The 6,393-nt window shown below is 53.4% G+C and overlaps 1 long non-coding RNA gene across 1 annotated transcript; it reads right to left on the bottom strand.

The window, feature by feature from the left end:
* Positions 1-1,185: 1,185 nt before the first annotated feature.
* On the bottom strand, positions 1,186-2,405 carry LOC120868061. The gene is made up of 2 exons (XR_005722131.1): positions 1,845-2,405; positions 1,186-1,750 (listed from the first exon to the last, which is right to left on the bottom strand). It is a non-coding gene; the product is annotated as an uncharacterized LOC120868061 (long non-coding RNA).
* Between the last annotated feature and the right edge of the window lie 3,988 nt (positions 2,406-6,393).

Here is a 6,393-nt window from a genome sequence, read left to right as displayed (position 1 = left end):
GCAAGGGCCTAGCTGCCCTGTGGTGTGTGGGATCTTTGCAGACCAAGGATCAAACCCGTGTCCTCCACTCAGGCAGGAAGATTCTTAACCACTGGACCAGCAGGGAAGCTCAATCCTTTTTCTTCATATTTTCTGCTTTCTGTGTGATGCTTAGAAAACCCCTTGCTACCTCCAAGTTACAAATGAAGTTGTAGAATGTAGTGAATTCCCGTGATTCAACTATACTGGGGATGTTTTAATGCTTCAGCCAGGTGTTGGTTATATAGGTATCTTTTTACATTCTTCAGGTACTTTTGTGTGCCTGAAATATTTCAGAGTCTGTTTTTATAATGAAGTAAAGGGAAGAGATTGAAGGCAGGAGAAGGGGATGGCAGAGGATGAGATGGTTGGATGGCATCACCGACTCAATGAGTTTGGGTAAACTCTGGGAATTGGTGATGGACAGGGAGGCCTGGCCTCCTGCAGTCCATGGGGTCGCAAAGAGTTGGACACGACTGAGCGACTGAACTGAACTGAACTGAAAGGGAGGAGAAAACCAAATACATTTTTGATGGGGTTGCACTGCCAGAAAAAACTCCAAGCCTGGCAAAAACAAATTCACAAAAACAAAGAAACAAAACAAGACTACGTGACATTGTCTGTAAGCCTAAGCAATCTTTAATGTCTGAAACGGCACCGTCAGGAATCGGCTGCCACTGGCAGATGGAAAACCCCAATGCCCACCGCAGACAGACGTGGCCGTGGAGTGGGGGGTGGGCAAGGAGAAGCCGCCCAGGAAACTTGGGGAGAAGTTTCAAGCTATGACAGGGTGGACCTTGATGTCACGCCGAGTGGAAGAAGACCAGAGTGGAGTGCGTGGGTACACGCGCCTCAGACATCCACAGCAGACACAGAAAGCACGTTGTTGGCTGCCACGGGCCGCTGGGGACGGAGCAAGGAGAGGGGCTGCTGATGGATAAAGGGTTTGCAAATTTTCTAAACTTACATTGTGGTAATGGTTGCACAACTCTGTCAATATACTAAAAACCACTCACCACTACCTTCTCCAAGTTTTAGTGTGTCTTAGGGCTTCGTTCCTTTTTTACGGCCAAGTAATATTCCACCATGTGGCTGGACCACTGTTTGGCCGCTCACCAGCTGACGGGCCTGTCTCCACTCTGGGACCATCATGGCCACACATGTACAAGCCTGTGTGTGGATGCATCTTCCTGTGTCTTGGACACACTCCTGGGAGTTGTGTTGCTCTGGTGGCGCAGAGAACACGGCGGTCCTTCCTCACGTTTCCCAGGGTTCTTGCTCGCAAGCCTGGAGAGGTGCTGTGGTTCGTGCCCCCGGCTATGGTCACGCCCTCTCGCTTCGCCAGGGGTTGGAAAGCCCGACTATAAGAAGCAGCAGCCGTGTTCTCCTGCAGCCTTGCCTGGGCACGGGAACTGCAGCTGGCTGCACCGCAGTTAGAGCTCCCCAAGCAGAGTCCTGCCTGCATGGCCGTTTCTCACTCCCCTGCCTGTCTCTGTCTCTCAGTCTCTATCTCCCTCTCTCCGGAGAGACTGCAGCACCCATCTCCTCTCTGGCTATTACCCACAGCTGGCCTGGTCGTCACCAGGAGGTGGTCCAGGAAGGCTCTCGGGCTGAGGCCTGGAGGATGTGAAGAAGCCATGTGGCTCTCTGAGCAAAGGCAACATCAAGTGCAAATGTCCTGGGGTCACCGTGTGCCAGGTCGGCTTGAGGAACAGCCAGGAATCCCTGCAGGCTGGATGTAAGCAAGCAAACGCGTGAGATCAAAGGGTCAACAAGGGGCTAGAGCAGACGGCCTGGGCTCCTGGGGCGAGGAGGAGCAGGCTCACATTTTCCCAGGGTCTCTCTGCCGTGGTGGTCCGAGGGGACAGTGGGGCAGCTGGAGGCCTTCCATCCTGCAGGAATCCAGGAGAGATGTCAGCAGCTTGGACCAGGGCCGGAGCTGTGTTGACGCTGGTAAAGGTCAGAGTTTGGAACAACCGGCTGAAGGCAGGTGCGGGGGGAGGCGGGGTGGATGTTACCCATGACCTTGGCTCACGCCTCACTGTCCTCTAGGGGACCCCTGCTCCGACCCCCCTCCAGTCCCCTCTGCCCACAGAGAGACTTCCCAAACGCCAACTGAACCCACCCGCCAAAGTTTTCCGTCTTGATAGTCAATACATTTACTGCCACGTTCGTCCTAAAATACTAGCTCACCAAACCCATTATCTTGTCAGTAATATAAAATCATCTCTTAGCAACAACTTCCTGTATGAAGACATCCATCGATGTGAAGAAAATGATGGATGCAACAGCCCTGGAGGTGAAGCACTGAGGCAAATATTCCTGCAGAGGGGAGCGGGTAAGACCCGGCCCCGGGGAGGCCCGGGGCACACCTCCCCACCGGCCCGCGGGCGCCCGCCTGCCTGTCCAGGTGCCCGTGAGGCCACCCAGCCTCTGGCCCTTGCATTTCCTCCGCCCAGGTTTCCCGTGTCGCCTCTGAGGTTTTTTTTCTCAAGATCGCTCGCCATTTATTTTCCACGTTTACATGTTTAATCCATCTGGAATGTGTTTGGCCATATCTGAGCGGGGTCCAGTTTTCTCTTCTGCCAGATGGACGTTCACTTGTGCCAACACCACTGATTTCACAGTCTGCCCTCTTCCCACCGAGCCGAGCGACTACCTTTGTCGTATATCATGTCCTCGTGTGCGTGGGCACCTATTTTTGGATTCTCTGTTGTTCTCCACTGTCTGTTCCTCTGCCAGAGCCATATTGATTTGATCACGGTGACTCTGTACTATGTTCTTATTTCCGGGAAGGCAAAAACCCCATGTCACTCTTTCTCCAGCTTTCCTTGGTTATTCTGCCACATAAACTTTGAGGTTGTTTTATCCAGTTGTTTTTTTTTTTTAAATCACACTGTTGGTATTCCAGTTTGAATTTTGTTAAGTTTGTGCCAAAAATATGGGAGAATTGACATTTTTATGGTATTAAGTTTTCCCATCCAAGAACATGCCCTGGCTTGCTCTCTTCCAGATCTTATTATGATATCTTCCAGAAGATTTAATCCCATTTCTGTCTCTATACTTCTACTTCATGTGCTTTATTTTCACAAACAATATACGGTTCTGTTTTGTGTTTAGAATTCTGCCCCTTCTTCCTCTGACCGAAGCTCTGTGCCAGCCACACAAGGTCACCATTGCATGGCATTCCATCCAAGGATGCTTCCACTCTTGGCTGATCCAGCTCCCTTGAGATGGGCCATTAGCTCATGTCCAGAGTTTCTTTTTAATTTCTTTCTTTCTCTCTCTCTCTCTCTTTTTTTTTTTTTAACAAATAGTGCCCCAAGAATATCCTTGCCTACATCTCTTCTGCCCAGGTGTGAGGGTTTCTGAAATGCCTCGACGAGGAAGTGCGGAGTCACACGATTCCTGTCTCCAACTTTACTAGATATGGCCAAAGGGCCGGCAGGCGACCTGCACCAACTCGCCCTTCAGCCAAGAGGGCCAGAGGGCTCTTCTTTCCCGGCGCTGCAGCCAGTGATGGAGTTGCCCCCAACTTCTCTTCTTGGCAGACTTCTGTTCCTCTCTATCTTTATTTTCTAATCGAAATACTTTGGTTTTTAACCTTGATTTTTTTGTATATATCCGTCTGTATCTCTACCTCCATCTGTCTATCATCTGTGTAATTTTAAACAGTGATCAGCGCTTCCACAGTAAGGTCGTTCTCTTCTCCCTGCCCCCAGCTACCCAAACGTATATCCTTTCATAGGTGCAACCACTGTTAGCCGGTTCTTTTGTTTTCCATCCAGAGAAATTCTGTAAATATGTAAACAAATCTGTATGGATCGTCTCATCTTATCCCCGTTTGTAGCCATACCACACTTAGGCTTCTGCAGTGTGCTACTAATTCTCTCTTGGGATCACTGGATATCCATATAGAGAGCTGCTGCTTTCTCTTTTCTGCCTCCTTTCTTCCCTCCCTCCCTCCTTTCTTTCTCAGCATAACAGTCCACTGTTTGGCTGTGTGACAGTACTTTTAAGAGTCTTTTCCAGGAGAGCATCTTGAGTTTCCAATCGTGCTGTAATGTACAAGGCTGCCGTGGATTCCCTTACAGATTGCACAAGTCTGGGAGCGTATCTCTCGGAAAAGCCCTGTAAATGGAACTCTTGGCTCCAAGCATAATGCATTTGCACAGGCGATAGTGTCACATTTCCTATGCCAACCTGACAGTGCATCCGTGGGCACTCCTGCCAGCCTGTCTCCCCCGCCCACCGAGGAAGACAATGAGCAAGCTAACACCGCTGGGTATCCAGTGGCATCTCAAACTGGCTTCTAGCTTATTCTTAAGCATCTTTATCCTGCTATGCTATGATTTACGCCGCATAAAGCTAACGTAGTTGTCTGCTTCAGTGGGTTTTAGTAAGCTAATGGAGTTACAACCATCACCACAGTCTAATTTGAGAACACTTCTCTCTTCCCGAATCGCTCACATATTTTAAATTTTCTCTGACTGAGATCAAGCACGTCTTCATTAAGATCCCTCTCTTTTTCATTTTCTTTGAATTTTCTTTTTCTACCTTCGCCCACTTTGTAGTTGTACTTTTTTTTTCTTATTGATTTGCAGACACTCTTTGTATATAATGCTCCCAGACCAGGGCAAGTGCCTTTCCTCACGCAAGCAGAGGATCCCAGGTCCCCTGGACGGGGACAAGTGGGGTCTCTTGATGTGCCTGTACCTCCACCTCGGAGTGGCCACCCCTGATCTTATTCCTCGTCCCCCAACCTCTCAGCACAGGACCTGGCCCAGAGTATCTCCGCCAAGAAGCCTCGGTTCGGTATTTCTAAATGTGTGGTCTTTCCCCCTCACAGCTCCTCTCACAATTTGCGACAGTGTGTTCACGGGTGTCAGTCTGCTCGCTCGCAGAGGCGGTCCCTAGACAGGCGCCAGCACGTTTTGTTCGACACTGTGCACCCAGGGTGCAGAATACTGCCGCCGAGCACTGGAAAGCGCCCACTGGACCGAGCTGACAAACACCTACAGAGTTTGCAGAACCGAGGGGGAAAGACACTGGAAACAGCAGCAAAGCGTGCGGAGAAGGAACGCAGGAGCAGCGTGGCTACAGCCGCCCTTATTCCTATGGAGGACACATCCCCGACCCAGGGGCCTGCACGGAGGCCCGGGGCTGGTGAGACCACTCCACCACGCCAAATGTGGGCCTGGGACAGCCAGGTTTGCAAGCGAAGCTGGGAATGAATCTCTTCACGCGAGCTCTTCCGCTTCCAAATATCGGTAGTAGTGGGTTGTTGCAGGCGACTCGCTATTTAAATACATGCTCGGGAGGAATTCTCGTAACAATGCCAGGGCCTGACCCGAGGCTCAGAGTAGCAAAGGAGCTTGCCAAAGGCGACCCAGCCGGAAGGGGCCGTGAGTGCTGGGGGCTCCAGCCCCAGAGCCTGAGGTGCTCCAGGAGGAACAGGCACTGCTGAGTAGCCCCGTCAAGGGAGATGGGCAGGCCGAGCTCCACCTGGAAGCCCACTGGGGCCGTGGCCTCCTGTCGGCCCGCTCACAGCAATTCATCATCGCGGTCTGCTGACAAGGCAGGGCAATTATCTTGTATTATGAGTGAAGTCTCCTGGGGCCCAGGCTGGGGGAGAGACCAGGCTCCTGTCCCTGCCCTCGAAAACCCACGGCAGGGGTCCTCAACCCCCACCACCAGACTTGGAGGCCGCAGCAGGTCAGTGGAACTGAGCACCCCGGGGACCAGGGTGCACCACACACCCTGGGTGGTGGGCAGGCTGTAACAGTGGAGCGGAGATGCCGGGCCCAGCCCACCTGCCCACATTCCCTGGACCCCCAAGGATTCCAGGGCTGAGCGCCTGCGGGGAGCAAGCCAGCCCTCCCCCCCCGGGGGCCGGCAGAGTCGCAGACCCGGCAAGTTCACACTGGGCCCAGTCCGCACTGCAGGAGAAACAGTACAGACAGAACAGAGGGCCAGGCAGGGCGACAGCAGGCAGAGAGCCCAGGACGGGGATGCTCCAGCCCCAAAGCGCGGGGAGACGGCCCCTGTGGCCGTAGCAGGAGACGGGGACACAGGGTCTGAGGGTCAGTGAGGCCTGTTAGGTAGGTTCTCGAGGGTCCTTCTGAGAGGTGATCTTGCTGCCAGCTAGGCTGGGTGGCATTGACAGGCGGCCCCGTCTGTAATTTCCTGCCGATCCATCCATCCTTTCGACAGACACTTAGAGGGTATGTCCCGAGGCCCGGCGGGCCCGGGGACGCATTGGTGGCGGACAGAGACCCCGGCCCGCCGCTCCCGCGCGGGGCCGCCAGGGGGCGCGCTGCGCCCGCGCGCCGGGGGTCGCGAGCCCGGCCGGGGGGCGGGGCGGGGGCGGGGCGG

Source organism: Oryx dammah, unplaced genomic scaffold (genome assembly GCF_014754425.2).
Source record: "Oryx dammah isolate SB20612 unplaced genomic scaffold, SCBI_Odam_1.1 HiC_scaffold_9, whole genome shotgun sequence".
NCBI classification, from domain to species: Eukaryota; Metazoa; Chordata; class Mammalia; order Artiodactyla; family Bovidae; genus Oryx; species Oryx dammah.
Note: the sequence above shows the minus strand (reverse complement) of the source record. Positions and strands in the feature narration are given on the sequence as shown.